Raw genomic sequence first — 25,373 nt, 5'->3', positions numbered from 1 at the left:
AGCATCCAAATAATCAGAAAGGGAAGGCATCAAAAAATTGTCTCTAGCAGCCTATCCATGAATGTTGTCATCTGTCTGAAATTGTGCTGTGCACCTCTAAGCACAGATAGGAAACTTTACTTTCACTTCTAATATTCCCTTTGATTTTATGTCTCTGGATTAAGTAGACCGTCCTTCTGCCTGTGGCATTTTTTTAATTATTTTTTTTAAGCATATCTATTCTGATGTAATAGTAGACCACATTTAATATTCACTCACTACAGGCTTTGTTTTAAAGGCTTGGTAATATTCATATATCACAAGTCCCTTTATTCAGTATTGTATTAAAAATAACTTGCATAGCCTATAAAATTTTAAGGGCTTAGAAAGGATGCATGAGTTAATCAATGTTACCTTGGTTGCTAGAAGTAATATCTTGTATTAGGGGAGAGATTTCCCCGTTTTAATATTGGATAGCTGCAAGATGATGTGGCATTACAAAGTAGGGGATGAAAATGTGTGTTAGATTGTTCATCTTAACTTCACTGTTGAAGCATTGTATTTTAGGAGGAAAAAATAGCATAATCATTTTTTCTAGCTGAAATGTCTGTATAATAGTTATTTCTTCTATAGTTGTTTTTTGAGGTCCCAACTGAAATCAAGGTTTTATTTTAATAAATACCAAATTTATACATAATAAGAGACAGTATGTGCACAGTAAAATTTACAATAGGCTTCAGAGCAAGTGTTACAAAAGGTCAGAGAAAGGAATTATTGTTATCAGTTTAATGAATAGAGAACCAAAGCACAATGAACTGAAATAATTTCCCCACAATTGCTCAGCAAGTCTACAGCAGGAATGAGAAGACCATCTGCATCTTATAAGACTTGATGGCTTGATTAGCCATTTTAAATGGAATTGTTTATTGAAGTTCTTTACAATTCTTACATGAAAGAAGCTGTAGAAATAACCCAGTTTGCAACTAGGTAACTTTAAAAGTGTCTCAGCATGGCTTAGGGATAAAAGTTGAAGGTGAGCTTTTCCCCTTTTAGAAGTAAATAATAGAAGTAAATGGTGACTAATTGCTTGCTTGAGAGAGAGAGGAAGGAGTTGGTCTGCAGTGTGATTAAAAATGGAATCTCAGAGTTGCAAAGATGACGTCCCATGGAACTGGGAAGTGAGCATGGAAGTAAGTTTTAAATAATTGCATTTGCCTTTTTTGATGAGGGTGTCTTGATGCAAGGTCTTCAAATCATAGTAAATTTCCCATTCTATAGATTTTCTGTTTCTTTTGATGTGTTGGCGTAGTGACTGTTCTTGAAGCCCTGAGGTTAATGTTTAGTGCATGGAAGCAATTACAAGCTTGTTAAGGGGTGGGGTATGTGTGTGCAGAAAATTAGTGTAATCTTGATTTATTCTTCCAAAACAGTAAAAATTCCTCAGGACTCTCACAGCCTCTAAATTTCAAATGTTCCTGAGATTATAACATCATAGAAAGGCATGAACTTAGCTGCTTCTTAATGCATGGTGATAACTCAGACTGGATGTATAGAATTGTGACCTTTACCTATACCCTCAGACCATGGTATTGGTCTCATGCTCATGCAATGGAATACATGAAGATGGGCTTGGCAGGTGTCAGCTGCAATAGCAGCACATTGCCTGGCACTAATTTCAGAGCAGGCGGCTTTATTTTTTTTCCAATAATATTTAAGTGTTTCCTAGAGTGTGTAAATACAGTTCAATATCTAACAGGCATAAAATTTGGTGTGTATTTGTCTTTCTTCAGCAGAGCAGAAGTCCATTTTAGTTAAAACTCCCTCCATGAATTTATCAATGTCTAAAAATGTGTGGACAGGAAATCTCCCTGCAACCTAGACAACTACCCAAAAAGTTGGCTTTTTGCATTTAATTTCCAGGTGTTTCTTCAAAAGGAGAAGGGGGGAAAAAAAAGAAAAAAAAAAAAGCTTTCTGCTATCTAATATCAGACCTTGTTGGTGTTAGTCTGACTTTTGAAGATGTGCTGGTCCATCTAGATCATGTCCCCTGAAAATTAATTAAATGTTGCCTATATACTAAAATTGCTGCAGAAATAGGATATTCAAAAGCATTACTTCATCACATGCTTTTGCTGTGCTAATAGTATGGTAGAAGACTTAATAGTGGACAATATTAGTAATTAATTTTCTTTAAAGTGTTGTCTTATGGTTTCCCAGTGTCAATAGTGCTTCCTTAGAATCACCATTTTTCTTCTCTCTAATTCTATAGAGAGATGTTGACTCCTGTACACACACACCCTCTGTTTCAGCACAAGCACCTGTTTTTCTGCTCAGCATGATAGGCATCGCAAATAAGCTATGAGATTTTCATGGCAAAGCAACCTGGGTGTCAGTCAGAGTCTTTACCCTGAATTTTCCAAACACAATGAACATGAAGAGATGACAAATACTCCTAGTGGGAAAAACTGGCTTTGAGTTTCTCTTTTGTTAGCAAAGACAATTTCAGTAGGAAGAAATGAGGCAAATGTAAAGTGTATCTGCCAATTGTCTGACATTTCGGAGTTCCAGAAAGAATGTACTTGAGTGGGGAAAGAAAAAGCTCTGTGCTAAAATACCTGGTGATCACAGCCAATGCATCTTCTCAGACAGAAAAGCTCAAGAAACCCATTGTCGCTGTAAACAATTCATTCTCCAGTGATTTTTCTATAATAATGCTTCCTAAGTCTAGCTAGACTTCTGTGAAACTACCCCTCATGAAAAATGTAAGAGATGTCAAGTTGTCTTATGTTACTAATGCGTTCTAAGCAGCTGAACAATGTTTAGTGAAATATTTAGATAAAATGCTGTAAGAAATATCATTTGATGAAGGCAGGGGTAGCCGCCTTACTATTTGCTGTGTTGTGCTAATGAGTAATATTTGAATAAGCTGGATTTTCTTGCTGCCTTTTGGACAGTGCCTTCAAATAGGGCCTGAACAAATATAACCAACACCTCTGAATTTCATAAGTGTCATAAGTGATGCAAATCATCTATATGAGTAATAACGTTTTGTTTTGCCTGCCAATCTTACTGTGTGCAATGCACCTGTGAAGCCAGGGAGATGCTCTGAATACTGGGATAGCACTGTGTTGATATAGAATTACTGTTATCCCCGTGGATCATCTAGGACATGCAAAATATCCTTTTGCTAGTTTTTTTGTAAAAATTCATTTGAATTCTGCACTTACAGAAAGGTTGTTATTGTAAATATAATACAGTACTAAAACTATTGTGATGCATCTATTTACATTCATGGGAAAAAACATTTTCATTTTTCCTTTTCTGCATCACACACCCAAGCATTATTACATTACTTTGTCTATATTTTAATTTTGACTCATAGAAATCTACTTAAGGTTTGCTTTCCTTCTAACCTATTGCTTGAATAAAAGCTGTTAGGATATGGCTATATGTTAGGGAATTTGGACAATGTGTTTTGATCAGTTAGACTCACCTGAAAAATTAGAAGATATCACCCTGTTTAAACAGACATTAAAATAAAATGATTTTTTCTTCACTTCCATGTGTTCTACATTATATATAATTCATTTTTTCCTTTGGAAAGTTTATTTTCGTACTTTATGTTAGTAGTAAGAAGTTAATTTAACAGTGTGAATAGAGAGCTTTGAGAATAAAAGGGATCCTGGACTCAGATTAGTTCCTAACTCAGTTGTAGAGTAATCATTCTGGCATTGATGTCTGCAAACAAATCCCCTTGGGCTTCCACCTATATTCTTCCTCTTCTCCCATTTTCTCTTTCTCTTCTCTTTCTCTAGTCCTGCTGCCCAAGTGTGTTTGTTTATAGGTACGTTCATTTGTTCTGAAGATTTTCCAGAAGCAGAGTCCGAAGGAACTAACCTTATTTCATGTAAGTCACACATTAAAGACATTTAAAACATTAATCAGAATAAAATATACAAATATATGCATGCCCTGAAAGCAATTGTGCATGTTTTCTTCTTTAGAACTCTCTGGATTTGTTGTTTAATTAATATTATTGTGTAGGGAGATAGAGTCTAGGGAGACAGAAAGAAATGGCAGTGAGAATTTCTCAGGAGCAGTGAGGAATGAGTTGTCATATGTGACGTTTCATTTCTGGGTAGCTGAAGGTAGTAAAGGACAGGCTGCTGGCTCAGATGTTAATCTTCTCAGCTGTATCTATAAATGAAATGTCATGCCTAACAAGTCTTCCTTCACTGGTATTTCATCTTAGCTTTTCCTGATTAAAATTAATGTTTGTGCATGTATGTATAAATTGAGGATAAAAGGATCTACATGTTGCGGATGGCCAGAGGTTACTTTCACATGCAGAGTACCCAATTTCAAAGTGTAGCTAGAGAAAGGAAAAAAAAAAAAAAAAAAAAAAAAAAAAAAAAACCATAGTCAGAGCACCTGTTCTTAACAAACATGACAACCTGTCAACATTTCATCTTGAGATGTGCTTAAGACTATGACACAGATAACCAGAAATTACTGTGCACTGGGACAGCAAATTAAAATGCAGAAGTCAGTGAGGCCACAGGATATTGGATTTAAGACCATGACGGGGTTGTCAGTGCTGATGACATTTTGTGGTTGGGAAAATATATTGCTGTACTCAATGTGTACACTGATAGCATCCAATATTTGGATGCTAAAGCTGGGGAAATGTCTAAGTCAAATCCATATGAAAAATTGCCATTGTAAGCAACCGAGTATCTGGAGTTAGTTAATCACAGGCATCAGAAGCAAGTCAGAATGTATATACTATGAAAGAAATGCAAAAAATAATCTGGAATAATTTCTTATTTCAGATCTGAGTAAATATCTGAAATGGTACTTAAATGTATAGTTTACTACAGGTAAAAACTGTCACTGAGACAGCAACTGAGGAAGGTAGACCTCTTTTGACTTTTCATGGGAAATGTATATTTGAAAATCTCTCAAGTGCATTAATAAGCGACATTGAATTTCTACTGATGTCTGTCATGTGTGACATGTTCCCTGTTGGTTTTTTGTACAGGAACAAAGTTGGCCAACGTAAATATTTGCAGAGTTCAAAGTGAACACAAGGAAGCAACTTTCAATGAAATATGTTCTTTTCATGAAGCAAAATTACGTGAATAACAGTCATTTTCCCAGAAGAAAAATTGACTGAGAGCCATTAAATGCAAAAACACCACCTGAAGCTCAAGGAGTTCCTTAGCTTCAGACTGATGCAAGCTGAATGATTTTCCTGGCAGGTATGACTGTATACTTACCCTGTTCTTGTGCTCCTCCTCCCTGGCACCCTCCCTTGGCTACTGTCAAAGACAGAATAGCAGCCAAAGGACCTACAGGGTCTGACCCCCAAAGTCTATTATTTGGGTACATTTTTAATTTGAATTTGGAAACTGAATATTCATGAAAGTGGGATGGTTAGGAGAACTGGCTTTCTGACTGAGCTGGCTTTACCTTGCCATGTACCTCAGTGAGTGTTGCTGCTGGGGTTAAAAAACACCCACGAGTTAAATTTAGGGATTTTCTAAGCATTGAGGATTTGTTTCAGGTCTACTCAGAGGAGGTAAGTTGATGTTATTTCTCAGAGCACAAGTTAAATACTTAAATTCTCGATTCATCATTTTTGGCTTGGCATTTAAGTTAGTTTGAAATTCACGCATTACACACACACACACGCCCCACTTGTTAATCAAGCAGAACATTGTATATTTTCTTATTTTGAACAAATATGGTTTTGCTTGTGTTTATTACTAAACTAGATGCTTTACAAAATATGTCAGTAAACTGGGACGAAGGTAAAACTTTCATGATCCTGACAGGATATTTTTTTGGGAGTGTTTTACAGATAACAGTGTGAGACATGCCTGACATGTTAAAGCATTTTGTCCTTTCCCTCATCTACCTTAATCTTGCCTTAAAAAGGCCCATATTTCTGACAAAACAATCTCCTATCATTTCTAGCCACACATCCAACCCATAATGTTATCTGACAGTAAATACATAACCTCATCAAATCACTTATCTTCCCATGTTTCAGCAACAATTTTGAGGGAATCTGAATAAATTGTATCTCAAATGGTACAGCTGCTCTCCAACAGCAGAACTAATGAATTGTCATGACTGGGAGAGAGGGAGAGGTGCCTTGCATCACTAATATGAGACAGCTGACAGGATGATGCCCGATCAGGTTTAGTCAGGATCCCTAATTACAAGCTGAGAAATTAGAGCCACTTTTAAGTTAATGGCTGGTAAACACCTTGTGACAATTTATAGCAAGAAAGGACTTGCCCTACAGTTTAAGAAGGCGATGGGAATAATGCATTGTGCTGCTTTGCTGACCCTCCAGTGGTGACTGCCCAACTCAAATTACTCTAACCACCTGGCTGTAGGTACTTCTGAGGCTTTTAAAACCTCTTCATATTTATAGCTTGTGAATACCCATGGCCTTTTGGTTCCAAAGGCCTTCTGAACACAAAAATGAAGGATATTTCCATTTTACATCACTTTTGTACAGACGTATTAACACTTTAAAGGCAAGTCCACTTGGTCATGAGCGAGAATCCAATTATTCTTTTCTATAAACTCTGCTCCTCAGCTAAGTAGACAGGGTTGTAATAAAAAAATGGCAGTGGTGTAATGGTTATAGCAACAATAAAAATCGTTTGCTCTCCGCTTTTATCTGAAGATACTAAATCTAGCGTGCCAGTCGTACCTGTAGAATGAATTTGAGTGAATTGTGAATACCAGTCCAGTCCACGGAGTTAAATCAATCCTAGTGCTCTGTAGAAGCAGGAGTACCTTGTCAAGTTTGAAAATGTTAATGGACTAGCTAGCAGGCATTACTTGAATTAGAATTTGAAACTTAAATTTCACTGTGCTCATTTTTTTCTTTCTTTCTTCCCCTCCCCCTCAAAAGTAGTCTGCATAAATTGCCTGGTAAGCCAGACCAAGCATTTTGTAATGCAGATCCCTGATACACAAACTAAGGTGAACGCGGAAAGTGAGAAAGGTAGGAAAAGACACTAAAAATGGAGTGAATTCTACTGGGGCTTAAATTTGAAATACTGTGCACTCTCCTGCACTGCTTTAATACTGCTTAATATTTATGAACTCTGAAATTTTCCTTTTAGGCCTGTTGCAGCATTCATCCTCTCCGCTATGTAAGAGGCACAGCAAAATATAAAATCATTGCATGTCTTAATACTCTGATACTGGCTGGATAGTGAAATGCTCATTCTGGCTTTGATAGCCACATTTGGGGAAGAAAAAAAATCTCGTAGCTCACGCTGGTATAGGGTTCGGGTAGTTACTGTTGATTTTTCGACATCCTCATCTTCATCCTCCTGCACATTTGATGGCCCAGCCTCGTCTTCTCCACACCCAGACTTAGCAGAAGACTTTCTGTGTTCTAAATGACCTGAGTTTCTATACCATTTTTTCACCTTGTCTACAGGGGCAACTTGCACTGCTACAGTTCGTTTCTCCGACCCAGCTACAGGGTCTGCCACAGGGGTTGGAATACCCTCTGCAGAGGCAACTTGCACTGCTACAGTTAGTTTCTCTGAGCCAGCCGCAGGAGTGGGAGCAGCTGCAGGGGCTGGAACGGCTGCGGGAGCTGGAGCTGGAACGGCTGCGGGAGCTGGAGCTGGAACGGCCGCAGGGTCTGTCACTAGGTTGATAGTAGCATCAATTGCAGCTCGATAGGCACAAGCCAGACCCCAGCACGCCACAGTGATTTGTGTCACTTTGGAACTGCCAGAGTCATGACACCTTTTTTTCAAGCATTCTACCAGTTTTTTAGGATTTTGCAGTTGTTCAGGGGTGAATGTCCAAAACACTGGAGGTGCCCACTGCTCTAGAAACCTGCCCATATCCTCCCACACTCCCTGCCACTCGCAACTATCCCGCCTCAAGACAGATCTCCAGATGAGATTCCTAAGTAGTTGTTTAACCTTAAACAAAACCTGAAGCGCATTCAGGAGACATAACAACAAGAACATGCTGGTCTGAGTATCCCAAGGATATTCAACATCTTGGAGAGCTACCGTAACTAGCTCGGGGGATAAGAGGGTGGTGAAGGAGGAAGGGAGAGTGAACAGGTAGGAAAAAATATCTTCCCCTGTCCCCTCCACAGATTGACTCCCTGATGAAAAAGGCAATAGGTGTAATTGCTAATAGTTTCCGAGATATGGTTTCCGAAGTATAGAGTCGACGACAGTGCTGAGTACAAATACCAGGTTAGAGTCATGACCAGAAATCTCATCATTTCATAAGCCATCGTTACACCACACAGTACCATAACAATCTTAAACCAGGGCCCGGAAAGGATAAACAGCGCGACAAGGAGCACATACAGAAAGTAACTTGCTATAAAACTCAATTTGGGAAACAGGCACAGCAGACTTGAGATTAAGGCAATCAACATTGTGACTAGCAACTATTAAGCAGGTCGAATACTTATACCAATTTTAGTTTAACACACTCTGGTCAAATCTGTCGATATCTCAACCCTTTGGGCCCCACATTGGGCGCCAAATGGACTGTTGTGGTTTGGCCCGGCTGGCAGCCAAACACCACACAGCCGTTTGCTCACCCTCCCCCCTCCCTCTCCAGGATGGGGGAGAGAAACAGGAAAGTGAAGCCTGTGAGTTGAGATAAAGACAGTTTATTAAGACAGGAAAAATAATAATAATAATAATAGTATTAATAGTAATAATGTGTACAAAATAAGCGATGCACAATGCAATTGCTCACCACCCGTTGACTGATGCCCAGCCTATCCCCGAGCAGCCGGCCCCCCCTCCACGCCGGCTAGCCACCCCTATATATTGTTCAGCATGACGTCAGATGGTATGGAATACCCCTTTGGCCAGTTTGGGTCAGCTGTCCTGGGTCTGTCCCCTCCCAGCTCCTGCTGCATCCCTAGCCTGCTCGCTAGCAGGACAGAGAGAGAAGCTGAAAAGTCCTTGGCTTGGTGTAAGCACTGCTCTACAACAATTAAAACATCCAGCATGTTATCAGCGCTCTTCTCATTCTAATCCAAAACATAGCACCCTACCAGCTACTAGGAGGAAAATTAACTCTGTCCTAACTGAAACCAGGACAATTAGCTATAAATATATACTGAACTTGGTATGATTTTTTTTTTCCCCAAGCAAGCCAATAGGTATTGTGACATTTTTGTTTCTTCCTGCTGAGTTGCAATCAGTTTTGGTGGCATTGAAACTGACATCATATTTGTATTTGAATGCAAAAGAATCTGTTAATGGATAATTGTTTAAACCTGATCAGAAATTTCTCAAATTAGGCTTCTGTATCAAAAGCTGTTCTCTATGGAAATCTTTATCAGTCTTAAAAACCTAATATTTTACTTGTTTATATATAAAAAACCTTTAAATTTAGAAAATGAAAAATATAGAGAGAGTTTGGTAATGCATTCAAACTTCAGGAAGTCACAGATATGCTTATTACTAGGTTGCTGTCTGTTTACATATATGGAGACTTTTCACAGGAAAACCTTATTTATGCATTCAGCTTGAGCGGGAAAGTTAAATTTCTGCTTTAAAAATTCTGCTTTTTCTTAAAAATTCATTTAAGAAAAATTGCACCTATTCATGCTGTGGAGGAGAAAAATAATGAATTCTGAGCAGCGGACAATATTTTTTCCTCTGCAGGTGATCATTCATGCTCTGAAAGACAACAAATACAAAACATAAATCAATAGTTACTCTTGGCTATTAGTTTTGACTATCTCCTTTGGAAAATTCATGGGCACTTTGGTCTTATTTTCCAGTGAAGCCAGTGAAAAACAGGAATGCTTTTTCATAGACATTTGACTCTAGTTTGACTTTCCCAAAAGGCTCTTGCAAGATGAAATTTGTTTCCATCAGAACATCTTCTAAGATCTTGAATAAGAGAGGAATTTGGTCTGGAAGAAAAAAAAGTACATCTCCCCCATGCCATCCAATGAAATAGAAAATCCTACGAAATAGTAGTCAAATTTATTTAAATCTTGCATGAGCTTTCCTTAAGAAGTAGTACTAACAATGCTGTCGGCATAAATATCCATCTAAATCAGGTCACTGTTTCTCCAATTTACATTGATTCAGCCTCCTAAAGAGAGGGCAGTGCGCTTCTAGTTCACTTAAAATTACCAAAAATATATTACAGTATCTGTCCTTGCTAATATGGCATTAACATTTCACCAAAATTAACAGCCTTCCTGGATTCCCTCCTAAGAGGAACTTTGAGTTCTTGGAATAGTATACTGTTGAAAAAATGATTATTTGGACATGTGTTGGTGCAGGGACTAAAATTGACATTGCTATGGTCAAATAACTGTATTAGATTCAACAGTTCTTCCACTGAAGAGCCAAAGGTTTTGCTGAAGTGTTCCACCCAAGTAGCTTTATGTAAGCTGGTTCTTTCATATAGCTTATCTCCTGATTATACAAACAAAATAAAAAATAAATACATAAACATTAAGAACTGAAGGATTATTGACATAGTGCTATCACTTAGTGTTTCATCTAAAAATATTTACACCTGGTGTTTTGCAAGGGCTTTGTTTGGATTGTCTTATTCCATATTTTCTTAGTAAGGGACTAATATGCCTTTCAGGAAAACATACTTAGAGTTAGCTTAAGAATTGGTTTAATAGGTAATATACAAAAGCATTTGTCAAGTGGAATAGCACTACTTGAATATGTTTCTAATTAAATCCTAAAATGGTCATCATCTTCCAGCTGTCCCAAAACGTCATAAAAAATCTCCACGATTTTTAAAAGGGAGCCTAAGCATGTGAAAGAATACTGTATTTTTGTTGGCATGTCCAAAACCAATACTCATTATTGCTTATTATTTTTAAGTGGCTTAAATTTCTATTCAGAAATACAAAGTACTTTTCATGACCATCTCTTTGCAGACCTCACAACACATTGAAATCCAAGCACAGGCTTGCTAGATAGCTTGCTTTCATGTTTTCTCAATGGTACTTAGTGGTATCTATGCTGACTGAATGCAGCAGGTTCAAGAGTGCATGGTAAAAATGAGACCTTTATCAAAGAGCTTCAGAGATATTTTCTAAGTTATCTACACTGGGTTTTTATACAGAGAGGAAAGATCATCATATGGTCAACAGCCCTAGCTGGAAGAGACCATGTACAAACTTCACTGCTAAAGTTAGTGTCACAAGAAGGTAGTAATTGCATAAAATAACAAAAACAAAAAAAAAAAAAAGTCAACTTTGTTCAAAATCCAGATAGCCAGTTTTGTGTGGAAACATGTTTCTTGTGATTAGCTTTTTTAAAAATCTTGAATTCTAGGCTTTTGCCTAGAATTAGGGTTAGGGTTCTTCTCACTTTCTTTCCTTCATTTGAAATACACTTGTCCAAATATCTGAACTGGTGTTCCCCAAGAAAGATGAGAGCTTGTGGCAGTGCTCCTCAAGGAAAGAAACCTTTGACTTATACATTAAGCATCGGGAGCCAAAACATGCTGTAGAAATAGCAAGCTACAAAGGCAGCTTGATTTTTTTCAGGCATCCAGCACTGAGCGAGGAATCCAGGTGTAGGATGAGAGGATGCTCCCTTCTCAGTGGGTGCTTTTGCCAGGCTCATGTGCAGGGATGCAGGCTACAAACGCCTTTGGAATTAACAACTGCTTGCAACACATGGAAAATCTCTAGCTGTGTGGTGAAGGGTGACTTAAAAGTGCATGAAAAATAAACAAAAACACTTTAGCAGTGTTTTAAAAAACAAAATAATTCAGGGTGATGCTGCATGTTCAGACAGTAAAGAAAGCCACCTGGATGAAATAAAATCCTGTAGCAATGCCTGTAAAATCGTTTGGCGCTTGCAAATTTTCATGCATTTCATTTCAATTTGCACTTATGTAAAGGGACATTTAAATGTTTCCATTCTTTCTTTCTTTTTCTTTTTTTTTTTTTTTTCTTCAATCTAGCCCTAAAATATGCCTCTAAGATCTTATGCCCTTTGATAAAATCCTGCTCTTTACCTGCCCTTCATGCATGTGTCCTGCAGCCTTTGCCCATTGCTCACTTTAAAGCATCCTTGGTGCGGAGTCTATTTCTAATGACGTGTTGTTTATTTCATCCAAGAACTGATGGGCTGCTGCTGTTCCAGGCCTCTCTCAAATGTTCAGCAAAATGATGAGACAAGCACCGGCCTATTTCCACAGTCTGTGTAATGTGTAACATTTCTGCAGATAGGGCAATACAGAATCCTTTGAGGTACATATGCAATGCTCACAAATGATTAGGAAGGAGTGCTGGAAAAAACAGATTAAAAAGTTCCAGCTGTTTCTGCTCCTGTCCCGTTTTTAAACCTGGTTGAGCAAGGCAGAGCATAGCAAGGGGAGGGGAAAGATTTTCAGGACTGCAAATGTTTCTAAGGCAGTAGCGTGCTATTTTTCAGCTCTGAAAGAGCTCTTCTGTAATGCAGAAATGAAGTGGTTTACCCAGCAGAAAATAAGTGTTCCTGCTTTATTGTTTTTGGCAGGAGTTGGTGGTTCATCATTTGGACACACCAGGTACTTTCTTTGTGACTATAGTATAATTTAAAATGACAATGCTTCAAATGTTGACAAAATGATGAAGTACTGATTGGTGGTGAAAATCTAGCAGGGCGAGGAAGATTCATCCAGGCAATGTTGTTTTGACAGTGAGTTGGAAGAGTACTTTGCTTTTAGCTAACTTATTTGCTGTGCTCTATCTTTGTTGATTCACCGGGGAGGAGCTAGAAACTGTGGATTCTCTCTTGAAACATCTCTAATTTATGTTTGGTGTTGTACTGGTAACATTCCCTGTTACCACCAAGTTTTGAATACTAACTTATGCAGCATCGTCTATCACTTTGGAAACTGAAACTGAAATCTAGTGTGTATTTGTGCTAGTTGGAGTATTTGTCTGTCCATGTAGTGGTGTGGGGGGGGAGGTGTAGACAGGAGTTAAACTCAGATGGTTTGTCCCAGCTGCCTTTTAGACTCTCGGAGAGCAGAGAATATAGCCTGCGTTTCAGGGATGCATGTTCTGCCCATCTTTTCCAGTCCAAGAAATTCCTTTTTATGCATGGTAGCTGCAGTACAAGTGCTGACAAATATTGTTAACCCAGATAATAATTATGGAGTGGTTATATATTTATATGTACCTACTAAGAGTTTGTTTCTGACAAAGTGATTTATTTTTATAATATTGTTTTGGGTTTCATGAGCTAGCACAGCAATGGTGAAATGCCAAAATACTGTCTAGCAAAAATCAGATCATAGTTTTATGTATGCTGTTTTTATACCTGAGCATTATGGGCACATGAGCGAAATGTATGGACATATGGAGCACAGAAATGAGTGGACAGGGAAGTGCATTGTAACAAAAAATACAGTATGAGCTGGTCAGAACTGGTAGCGTGTGACAGGAGAGGACTGCATGGCTGACAGCTTGCTGCTATCTCCGTTCCTGAGAGGGGAGCCAGGGGAACATATCTACACAGCTCCAAAATCCCATACAAATTTTCTCATGAGGAACTGAGTAGGACTTTGAAAATAGGAGTAAAGACAGATTGTGTGGTCAAAAAGTTTTTTTGTTTTGTTTTGTTTGTTTTCTATAGAATAATAGCGTAAGTTATAAATCTGTTAATTAAAGGCTAGCTAAAATGCCTTTGGTTCAGCAAGGATTAAAATCAGTTGAGATTCCTGAATTGTGCAAGCACATACCAGACAAGTGCTATTCACTGATTCCACCTATCATCTCAGAAACTGGAGCTACTTTGAAATGTAATACAGGTGTTTAGGCTGAAATCAGTACAGAGGGATGATGCATCACTTTTTTCTTAAGTCACTTATATAGCTAGTGTCACGAGAGGCCATGAAAGCAGGATTGAGATGTGCTCCTGATGATCACTCACTGTGCTTCCTGTGTCCTGATCTCAGTGTAAAATTGCCATTTTTTTTTTTATTTTATTTATTTTTTTGATCTAGCTTACGGCAAACCTGCACTTTTGGGACTTTTGTGCTACACGTCAGTTGCACCTCGATTTTGTTCCAAGTCTGAACTTCTCTCATTATTTTCCTGAATAACTTACATTTCTAAACATAAATTAAAATGTCAAACTCCCAGATCTAAGGCTTTTATACATACCACTTTGAAACACAACATTTGGGGGAAAAATAGTAATAATTAAAAATTTCTGTGCTGTGGGAAACTTAGATTTTCTCTACTGGCTTCCAGGCAAACATTTCAAAGACATTTGAGAAAGTCAGGCTGGTGTGCCTGGTTAGCGATGTGTTTTTGAGATGTGAAGTCCAATTTCTTGCTGCTACCTTTCAGCCTATGGTTTTGATCTTTTATGGAGGTGTGCCGAACAGAAGAGCTGGCCTGTAACTGGGGGAGGAGATTGCTGCAGACACTTACCTCTGTGGGTGTTGCACCTGTTCTTGGCATTATGGCAGTTAAAACAGGTTTTGTGTTCATCTGTAGCATCTTTTTAAGACAAAAACCTGTGCGCCACTTATCTTTCTGCTATTATTGATTCATTTCAGTGTTAGCTGACTTTTTTTTCTTTTCCTGTCAATCCTAGGGTAGACTATAACATAGCGAAGCTGTACATTATTGCTTACACACTATTCAGCAGAAGCAAGAAGATCTAAATAAACCGAACTTTGTTCTGCATAATGGGTTTGGAGTGATAAAATCTTTTCCTTTAAGGAAAACCCTAAAATCTAGTGCTCCCCAATGCCACAGTAATAGCTATTCAGATCTTATGCTGGCTGAATTTCATGTCCTGTATTACTATTTTTTTTATGAGCCAGACTGTTCAGGAACAGGTGCCTGTTTTGTCTAGGCAGTCATTCCCTAATCCATACAAATCACGAAGCCAAAGTGGTACAAACAAACTTTATGTGAGCCTTGAGAGATGGCTTGTGCTAAATAACAGATTGGGACTTTAAAAGCCTGATCTCAGTGATCATCTTGTGCAAACACTTCTAGTATGATCTTACTTAATCCATTAATCAGTCTGTGAGATCCACATCTTGCCAAGGTTAATAAATGCCTTTCTTCTGATTTCAATGAACTTTAGCTTCCTCGTCCACTAAGCGTGGCCATTGTTATTGTTTTTTCTCATCTTTTTCTATAATGCAGACCATACATAGTGGACATTTAGGCATCTGGAAAGCATCAAACAGCGTGGCTCTGGTGGCACACAAGTAATGCTACTGATGACGGAAAAAAACCCAACCTTTTGAAGGTCAAGTTACTGCACATCTAGAAAGCATTTGTCATGCTCTGAGAATTGATCCAAAATCCGATCAATTTTTGGAGAATAAATCATGACAGAAAATATGAATCATAGAATCATAGAATATCCCGAGTTGGAAGGGACCCATAAGGATCGTCGAGTCCAACTCCTGGCACCACACAGGTATACCCAAAACTTTAGACCATGTGACTAAGTGCACAGTCCAAACACTTCTTAAACTCTGACAGGAGTTTAAGCATAAGGGAATCAGAGAGGGAAAGTGACTGGTATGCATTAGAACAATCCCTTACGGAAATTCCCAGTGGAACTGACTTTCTGGAAGCAGGCTTAAATATTGTATTAGCAATAGGACTAGCATGCTGGAAGGAGGCTTGCTAGAATGTGTGCAAAAAAACAAAGTTTGGGGTGTGATGTAAGAAGTATAAAAGTATAAAATCATCCTCCCAGAGGTGGCAATGTCGTAGAAAGATATCAGGGGTAGGAGAAAGAGCAATATGAACATCAGTGGCTCCAGACAGAGATGAAAGCTGCTTCTCTCAATGCTGTGGAAAGCTGGATCACTCTTCAGCTGCGTAATTGTATATGGTAACAGTATGGACCACCTTTTAAAGGTCTTAATGTTAGCGTTTTATATTACATAGCCAAAAAGAAATGTTAACCAACTCCATAAAGACAGTGAAATAGAAAGAAGGGGGTGACTAACTCTTGAGTGTTGCTACCAGCTTAGAGCTTTTTGTATTGCAAATTTGACCTAAGTTTAAAAAAAAAAATTAAAAATGATTAAGACCATTTTTCTGTCATAAAACTATGTGTATTTGGTTGAGCCAATTGTTGAAAAAAATAACAAAAAAATCTCTTGAGAAACTATGTAAAAGTCTTTGTAGAAGTATTAGATTTATTCCAGGACTTCTCTGGGTCTAGAACGCTTGTTTTTATTGTTCATAGTTCAAGGTAAAGGGGCAAAGAAGCCATCAGTAATTTGTCATTTAGCTGTGTCTTTTCATGTAATGAACTCAATGTCCTATGTAAACTGAGAGAAAACAAAACCCAAATAAGAAAGTTTTGTCTGGTATTACCTAGGATTAACCAGTGAACAAAAAAAGGTATTTCTAAAATAATAAAAAATAAAAAAGAGTAGAGAGCTAGTACAGGTCTTCTCCCCTGAATAGAGAATAAGACACAACCTTAAACCGTGACAGGTCTGCTCTGTGCCTGTTGAACCGTTTTTGGCTTTCACAGTTAGTGCTAACATGAGCTGGAACTGTAATAGCTATAGGGTGGAGGAGGAGGAGGGAAAAATCTTCTACTATAGTGTTCAGTTTGAAATTATTTTCAGCCAGAAGATGCTGAATTTAGCACACAATACAACTCCTGCTAAGTAAAAGGGCTGGCTTGGAAAGGAAGGTGGCTGAGATTGACAGCAATATAGCATAAGAGAAATTTAAAGTGCAGCTTTATAAACCACATATTTCTCTTGCTTCTGCAGTTTATCTACGATGCTTCTATCTTTAAAAAAAAATATATATATATATATTTTTTTCCTCCAGCTTTCTCTTGCTGTATGTTCACTCACCTTTATTCAAACCATTTTTTCAATAGCTCTGTTTGTTTTTGTCTTTTGTCCATGGCAATGAAGGGTCAGTGTTTCTTTGCAAAATTAAAGGTGGGTGCAAATCCATAGCCATTGATAGAAATTGATATTTATTTGCCCGATAATGATGAATTGATAGTTCCTAGCTGTGGATCATTGATATGATAGCGTCAGCTATGGGCAAATGGTGTTGTCGAAGTTCAGGCATGCCAACACAGTCTCAAAATCTTCAAATCATGTACAGCTTTATCACAATTCCTCTCTCTCTTTTTTTTTTTTTTTTTGGCTATTATGTATTGGGCATTCTTCTTTCATTCTCTTGCTTTTGCAGATGAGCTAAGATCTTTGATACTTCCATTTGCTTGATCTGTGAGTGGATCAAACAAACCAAAACCCATGGGGCTTTGAAACAAGAGCAGCAGCAAAAGATCAAGATTACAGTCATGTGGAAAGGACATAGGTTTGTCTGTCGATTGATTGGTCTGGTTTTGATGTTGATATTTGCTGGTATAAAGGTAAAGGAAGAAGTAGCAATGATATTTTCAGCATCGTGCTGCAAAAATAGACAATGTGAATCTTATGTGGTTTATGATTATGCAATATAGCATTTGAGCCCTCACTTCTTCGTTTATGCCCCCCTTCTGCTTATAGCCTCTGTTCTCACAGAAGTAATCTTTGGGACAGTTGTAAGCTGAACGCAGCCATGGGTTTAGCTGCTATTCTGGTACGCCATGTTGATTGGGATTTTGTGTTACTTTTTAAAATATATATATTTATTTTGAGAGGGATTTGGATCTTGCTAGAGGAGATAACTTGACCTTTCACATACAGTGTCTTGATCTGGTGATGTTAAAGATCTTACACAGCAATAAGTCCTTTGCTTCTTAGACATGGCATTCATCTCATTTTAAAATCAAATAACTAGCTGGTATGATTGGTTAGCTTACTGTAGTACAGCTGCATATCTCACTGGTTTCACGTATCAACTTCATTTCATATATATAATGCAAAACTGTGAAGTCTCTGAAAGTTTCTACTCAGTTTCTAAATGGAAAATGTTATTTTTGTACTAAATACCATTATAGGATTTTGTCTTGTAATATGTTTCTAGCTTTCATGAAGTAGCAATCAGTGCTGAGCAGGTTATTTTACCTTAAAAGGGAACTTACAGCCATATCTAAGAAGCTTCTTGATTGTCAGTCTAGATATAGGAAATGTTATTTGAATCAAACATAGTTCATATTTTTATCCATTTTTATGGTAATTTCCAGGGGCTCTACTTAAGTTTTAAGCTTCCTTTAAAAAAGTACATGCAATAAAAGTGTTGCTATTGCCAGCTTGTATGCCTGAAAGCTCATCATTATCTTTTTTTTTTTTTGGTCCTAACTTTATCATTTTCTTTAACAAAAGATATTAACTCTTTGCAAACTTGTCTCACAAAGAGAAGAAAAATATCCCTCCCTCCAAAGAAAACACCAGTTATATTTAATGATTAAAATCTAATGATTAGATCTCTAGATGCAGATTAGTACACTAGGCAAAAGTAATACACTTAAAAGTGGCAGGCTTTAAGGCTTTCAACTGTGCATGTTTATTACATAGTTTAGAAAGGTTTGGCCACCAACATAAGCTCTCACAATATGTGTATGCAATAGATTTTGTTAGAACATGCCCTATATTTGCAAATAGTCTTAATCTTAAAAAAGAGATGTTTTTTCAAAATGTTTGGTGGACATATAAAGCACATAGAGTGAGAATATCTTGTTTCTTGCAGCTCACCCATCATCTTCCCAGAAAAACATCTGCAACCTGCTGAGCCCAAGGCTGTAGGATCTGAAACCCTTTTCACAGTGTCTGATTGGTTGAGGGGCTGGAGAGGATGCCTGTGCAGCTCAGAGTTTCTCTGCCTTGTGAGCAGAGATAAGTGTTCAAAAAACTTGCACTCTCTTTCTGCTTCTCAGCTGTAAATTAAAGAATTTGAAATAGGCGGAGCTCCTGTCTTACCAAGCTTTTTTCCTGGTTCAGCCACCTTTCTCCTCTAAATACAGCTGCTCTAAGTGCTGCTTGGAATAAAGTGGTCTTCAATTATGCAGCTTCTTCTAACACAAGCAAGGTAGGAGATGAATTATATGGGACAACAAAAAGGCAATTCCTTAGCTAAGGAAGATTCAGTCTGGCATGTATCAAAGGTGGCAAAGTTAATGAGAGCATTGCCAAGAAGAGCTGCTTTACATAGTATCTGTTAAGCAGCCAAAGCATGCTCACTCCTCTCTCCTTTAGCCAGGATTCTGTTTTGTGAAAGAAATTTTACAGGAGTTCCATACACCCAGAACAACAGTCAGAATCTGCATTTCAGGCAGTTTGGGTAGGAAATAAATCTTATGATTATGTCATAAATACTTGTTTAAATCATGTAAGATGTAAAATCTTGCTGCATTATTATTAAGAAATGTAATTTTCATGAGCAAAGAACAATTGAAAAAAGAAATAATTGCTGGTCTTACAGATTTGGCACTTCCTTTTCTGCATACTACTGACTGCCTAAGTGAAAGAATATATATGACAGGGTGGTTACAGAGTCTGCATCAGCTGATGATGAAGAGAATGGGCCAATACTCAGGTATGCACTGAGCATCCAGCCCCAGAGGTTCTGAGCCACCAGCATGTCCCAGGGTATAGGACTCAAGACTGCTCCCTCCTGGTGCTTGCTCAGGTTCATCAGCATTTAGAGGAACATAAGTTCACATGAGAAAATCTGCATAGCGTAGGCTATTAACATTTTCCATCTGCTTCCTCAGTACAAAGGTTACAGCATACTACCATCTTTCCCACTTGTGCAGCCTGCTTGCTATTTTATATTAATGTTTTTTTTATTAAAAAAAAAAAAAGGCTGTTGGGTGTGTTTTCTCTAGGGCGTACTGCTGTTTTCTGCAAGCGTCTTCCTTGTTCTGGGTCCTGAAAACTCAGCAAATCCTGCATCTGAAACTAGTAGCCATAGAGACACGCAGCTCTGGCAGCGTACTGCCTCTGTGCCTAGGCAGTATGTATAACAAACAAGTTGTCAGTAAATTGAATGTGTTGTATCTGATCCGTGCCAAGGTCCACAAACTCTTAAATATAGAGTAATGGTTTAAAGTCTCCACTTAACTCTAACTGTGCTCCTTATGAATGTTGCTCACTTGGTCCTTATGTATTTGTTAGATTCTACCAGTGCTGTCCAACAGAGATTGCAGTATGTTATGAATTTGTCCAATCTGAATCTGTATGCACTGATCCTATGCACTGAGAAACACATTGTCAAACTCGTGTCCAAATCTATAAGCAGCAGTGTAAGAATCTACTTAAGAAAATATCATTATTTAAGAATCAAAAGGAGTGAAATATATGGGCAAGGTTAGAAGAAACAAGCCAGACTGGTGATGTTCTCCATGGTTACTAATTTACAAATCTCCACATTTAGAAAACATACAGCTGAGGGGAATGGCCATGGCAGGTTTAATGTTTTTGAGCATGCTTCCCAGTTTGCTTCTCCAGCCTTCCCTTTATGTGTATGTTTATTATGGCAACATGTATGTATGGGAGACCTGCAATAACACTGTTGAATTGTATCCACGAGATGTACCAGCACTTCATATTTCTTTTTCAAATGCTACCTGCAGATTTTAGCGTAGCAATTATCTGAGAGAACTTCTGATCCATTTTCATGAAGTTTTTCTTTGAATGCTTCTCCTGCTTTCATACTGCAAAAGGCCTAACACTGTGTTTTGCTCTGGTCTCTCTTTCACCGTCTGCCTCAATCCCTGCTCCCAGCAGTTATAAAGGTAGGGATTTTCCCTGCTAAGTGAAACACGTACTGTCAATAGCAATTTTTTAGAGGAACAAGCTATTATACAAAGGTTAGGGAATTTTGTAAAGATCATAATCGCCTAAAGGCTTCATTAACCTTTACAAAATAGTTGTTGCTGCATTGCACAACATAGGATTAAATTACCATTAACAGACAGCAATTAATGACTGTAACAACTTCAAGGTACCACAAATAGTATTGATAGTGTTCCTGATACCAGTCTCCTATCACAAGTTTTTTTCCAGCAAACTTGAAATAAGATGCTCAATGACAAAGCCTAGTTTATGGTGTGCGCACTCCAGGAAACGTATTTACCTAAGTTTGTTAGTGTCTGACAGAACATTACAGTGAGATGGGGTTGGAATATCCAGCTGCAATAGTATCACCTTCTTCTGCAGGTATCCTATAAACTAAGATTTTTGTGAATAATAATCACTTAAAGTAACGAGTCCTGTCCCTTTTGTTTGAATAGATACCAGAGACTGGAATTCCATGTTTTCCTGAAAATCTTTTTAGCCAGGCACTGAGCTGATGATCCATGCTCTGCTAAACAGGCATGCAGAAATTAGATTAAAGCCTTTTTAAACTACTTCAACAAATAATCTGTTTGGCCACAAAGAAATGAAGCTTAACCTGTATTATTAAGCTAGATAGAAAAGCTGCTCCCGTCTCAGCATTCTTATTTGTTATTATCTTTACTGTTCATTTGTAGCAAGCCTTCAGGAATTCTTCATGAAGCCAACAAGCGTACAGTGAGTAAAGCAGAATATAATGTGTTGAATTAGAAAAAAAAATCTATACAAACTAGAGTGACACAATCCCAAACTTTGGGGAAAAGAAGAGTATTGGTGTGTAAGTTACACGTGTTGGTGTATACATAAAGGAAAATACAGTCTAATATAACCAAGTGATATTACTTAAGATAACTTAAGTTTTCAGGATGGGAAAAGCAAAAATTATGGTGCTCTGTAATTTAGTTCCTTTGTGATACATATGTACATGAGGGATTTCAGACTTTGTTTTAAATCTCTCTAAATATGGAGCTATATTCTTAAATTTTGCTCACTCATGGCTACACTATCCAAGTAGTTCTCAAGCATCAGTTCATGAATTTATAGAATCCTAGAATATCCCAAGTGGGACGGGACCCATAAGGATCATTGAATGCAACTCCTAGCTCCACACTGGACGACCCAAAATTCAAGCCCTGTGTCTGGAAGTGTTGTCCAAATGCTTCTTGAACTCCATCAGACTCAGTGCTATGACCGCTTCTCCAAGGAGCCTGTCCCAGTGCCTGACCATCCTCTCAGTGAAGAACCTTTTCCTAATGCCCACCCTGACCCTCCCCTGTCCCAGCTCCATGCCATTCCCTAGGTCCTGTGGCTGTCCCCAGAGAGCAGAGCTCAGCACCTGCTCCTCTGCTCCCTTTGTGAGGGAGCTGTAGGCTGCCATGAGGCCTCCCCTCAGCCTGCTCTGCTCTGGGCTGAACAAACCAAGCCACTTAGCCACTCCTCAAGCATCTTGTCCTGTAGACCCTTTGTCATCTTTGTAGCCCTCCTTTGGAACCTCTCTAGTAGCTTGATGTCCTTTTTATACTGTGGTGCCTGAAACTGCACATGGCACTCGAGGTGAGGCTGCAGCAGCGCAGAGCTAGACACTCCCTTCCCTCAGCCAGCTGGCAGTGCTGGGTCTGAGGCACCTTAGGGTGCAGTCAGCCATTTTGGCTGCCAGGCACACTGCTGACTCACATTCAGCTTGCTGTCAACCAGGAGCCCTGGATCCCTTTCCACAGGGCTGCTCTCCAGCCTCTCATCATTAGTCTGTACGTATGCCCAGGGTTACCCCATCCCAGGTGGGGAATCTGCATCCCAGGTGCAGAATCCACCACTTGCTCTTGTTGAACCTCATGCAGCTGGTGATTGCCTAGCCTTCTAATTTGTCAAGATTTCTTTGCAAGGACTCTCTACTGCTGAGGGATTCAAAACTTCCTACTAATTTAGTGTCATCTGCAACCTTCCTTAGTATAACTCCAAGTCCTGCATCCAAGTCATGTATGGAGACATTAAAGAGAATTGGCCCTAAAATAAAGCCCTGGGAAATGCCACTCGTGACTGGCCACCAGCCTGATGTAACCCTATTTCCTATAACCCTCTGAACCCAACCCATTAGCTGGTTGTTCACCCATCACATTATGTATTTGTCTAGCTGTACGCTGGACATTTTGTCCAGGAGGGTAGTGTGAGAAACCACATTGAAAGCTTTGCTGAAATCCAAAAAGATGACATCAACTGGCTTCTGTTAGTCAACTAGGTAAGTGACCTTGTAATAAAAGGAAGTTAAGATTGTTACATAGGACTGGCCCCTCTTGAACCTGTGTGGGCTGTGACCAATGATTGCATTGTCGGTCATAATATTCTCCGTAATTTTACCAGATGCTAAAGTGAGACTGACAGGCCTGTAATTACCAGGGTTGTCTTTTTTGCCCTTCTTGAAAATTAGAACAATGCTTGCTATCTTCTAGTCATTTGGGATCTCTCCAGATTCCCAAGACTGTTGAAAAATAATTGAAAGAGGTCTCACAATGACATCAGCCAACTCTGAATACCCTGGGATGGATCACAAGGGGCCACATAGACTTATATACAGCCATCTGGAGCAGCAAAGCCTGCACATAGAATCACAGAATAGAATATCCTGAGTTGGAAGGGACCCCCAAGGATCATCAGGTCCAACTCCTGGCTCCGCCCAGGTCTACCAAAAAATCAGAATTCAGACCATATGAAAGAGCATAGTCCAAGTGCTTCTTGAACTCCAACAGGCTTGGTGCTGTGACTACGTCCCTGGGGAGCCTATTCCAGTGTGCGGCCACCCTCTTGTAGAAGAACCTTATCCTTATATCCAGCCTGAATCACACCTGGTGCAGCTTGACTCTATTCCCTCAGGTCTTATTGCTGGTTACCAGAGAGAAGAGAGTGGTGCCTGCCCCTCCGCTCCCCATCATGAAGAAGCTGTAGACCATGATGAGGTCTCCCCTCAGCCTCCTATTTTCTAGGCTGAACAAACCAAGTGTCCTCAGCCACTCCTTGTATGTCTTCCCCTCTAGGCCCTTCACCATCCTTGTAGCCCTTCTCTGGACACTCTCAGATAGTTTCACATCCTTTTTGTGCCGTGGTGTCCAGAACTGCACAAATTTTTTCCCTTAAGTGAACAGAATCTCTGTAGGCTTCCTGTGTCACCCAGCCTCACTTCATAGACTCATAGAATCATAGAGGTTGGAAAAGCCCTCCAAGATCATCTGGTCCAACCATCCCACTACCACTAATATCACCCACTAGACCATGTCCTTAAACACCATGCCCAACCTTTTCTTAAATGCCCCCAGGTAGAGTGACTCCACCACCTCTCTGGGCAACCTGTTCCAATGCCTGACCACTCTTTCTGAGAAGGAATTTCTCTTAATTTCCAACCTGTACCTCCACTAATGTAACTTGAGGTCATTCCCTCTTGTCCTGTTGCTAGTTATCTGTGAGAAGAGGGTGAACCCCAGCTCCCCACAAGTTCCTTTCGGGTAGTTGTAGAGAGCAACAAGGTCTCCCTACTGAGCTGTACTTCTAGTGGCCATACGCTTTCTGCCTAAGCTCTAGAGGAAGAACCCTGTTCAGCCAAACCAACCTTCTGTCCCACCTGCTTGACTTCCGACATTTGGGAATTGCTTGTTTCTGTGTCCTTAAAAACTGGTCAGCACTGAGGGACCCCAATGTCTTCAAAATGTCTTCAAAAGCATTTTCCCAGGGGACCTTCCTAACTAGTTCCCTCAGCATCCTGAAGTCTGCTCTCTGTGTATCCAGGGTTGAAGTTCTTGAAGTTCTGGTGGCAGTTTTCCTCCTGTCACTAAAGATTTTAAACTCAGCTACTTCATGGTCACTGTGGCCAAGACAGGCACAAGTAGCCGTTTCACTCATGAGGCTCTTGTTGTTTACGAACAACAAATCTAGGAGGGCACCTTTCCTACTCAGCTCCCTCAGTACCTGTACCAAGAAATTATCATCAAGGTGTTTTAGGAATCTCCTGGACCTGTCTGTATCAGCTGTAGGGTATTCCCAGTTCACATCTGGCAAGTTGAAGCAACCCATAAGGACAAGGGTGTCTGATCTAGAGATATCTCTCAGTTCTTTAAAGAATAATTCATTGGTCTTGTCGTCCTGGCTGGGTGGTCTGTAGTAGGGTTCCACAACAATACTCACTGTATTTGCTTGTCCTTTATTTATGCAATACTATTTCATTGATACAGAATTATACCTAGATGAGGAACTGAGATAACAGAATAAAGTCTGTAGTAGCTAATAATTTCAGATTACTGTATGAAATGCTTTTTGGGACAATTTAGAGTTTTAAGTAGTAATGTTTAAAGATGCACATACAGTTGCTTGTGACCACAGGTAGAGTTATAAGTAGGAAGCACAGAAAAGTTGATTTTACCGGGTGAAGTCTCAGAGCGCAGCTAGAGAACAGTGCCCAAGAGGGGCAGAGGCGAGTTTACGATAAACTTTTTTCATGTTCAGAATGTTTCCATAACAAAGAAGGAACTGAGTTATTTTACATCCTTGTTCATTTGTATTCTAGCTGACTTAAGGTCACTTTTATTGATTTGAATAGGAGATGTAAC

The 25,373-nt window shown here is 39.0% G+C and overlaps 1 long non-coding RNA gene across 2 annotated transcripts in view; it reads left to right on the top strand.

Annotated features, from left to right (window-relative positions):
- LOC121072453 overlaps positions 1-18,776 on the top strand; it is a 48,750-nt gene extending 29,974 nt beyond the window's left edge. The window contains exons 2-4 of one of the 2 annotated variants that reach the window (XR_005821224.1): positions 3,824-3,886; positions 5,021-5,240; positions 18,635-18,776. This is a non-coding gene — a long non-coding RNA (uncharacterized LOC121072453). The remainder of the gene's footprint in view (positions 1-3,823; positions 3,887-5,020; positions 5,241-18,634) is intronic. The other variant, XR_005821223.1, reaches the window with a different exon arrangement.
- Positions 18,777-25,373: the final 6,597 nt, after the last annotated feature.

The sequence above is a fragment of the Cygnus olor genome, chromosome 6, assembly GCF_009769625.2.
Source record: "Cygnus olor isolate bCygOlo1 chromosome 6, bCygOlo1.pri.v2, whole genome shotgun sequence".
Lineage (NCBI taxonomy): Eukaryota > Metazoa > Chordata > Aves > Anseriformes > Anatidae > Cygnus > Cygnus olor.
The sequence above is the reverse complement of the archived record's forward strand: the minus strand, read 5'-3'. Positions and strand labels throughout refer to the sequence as shown.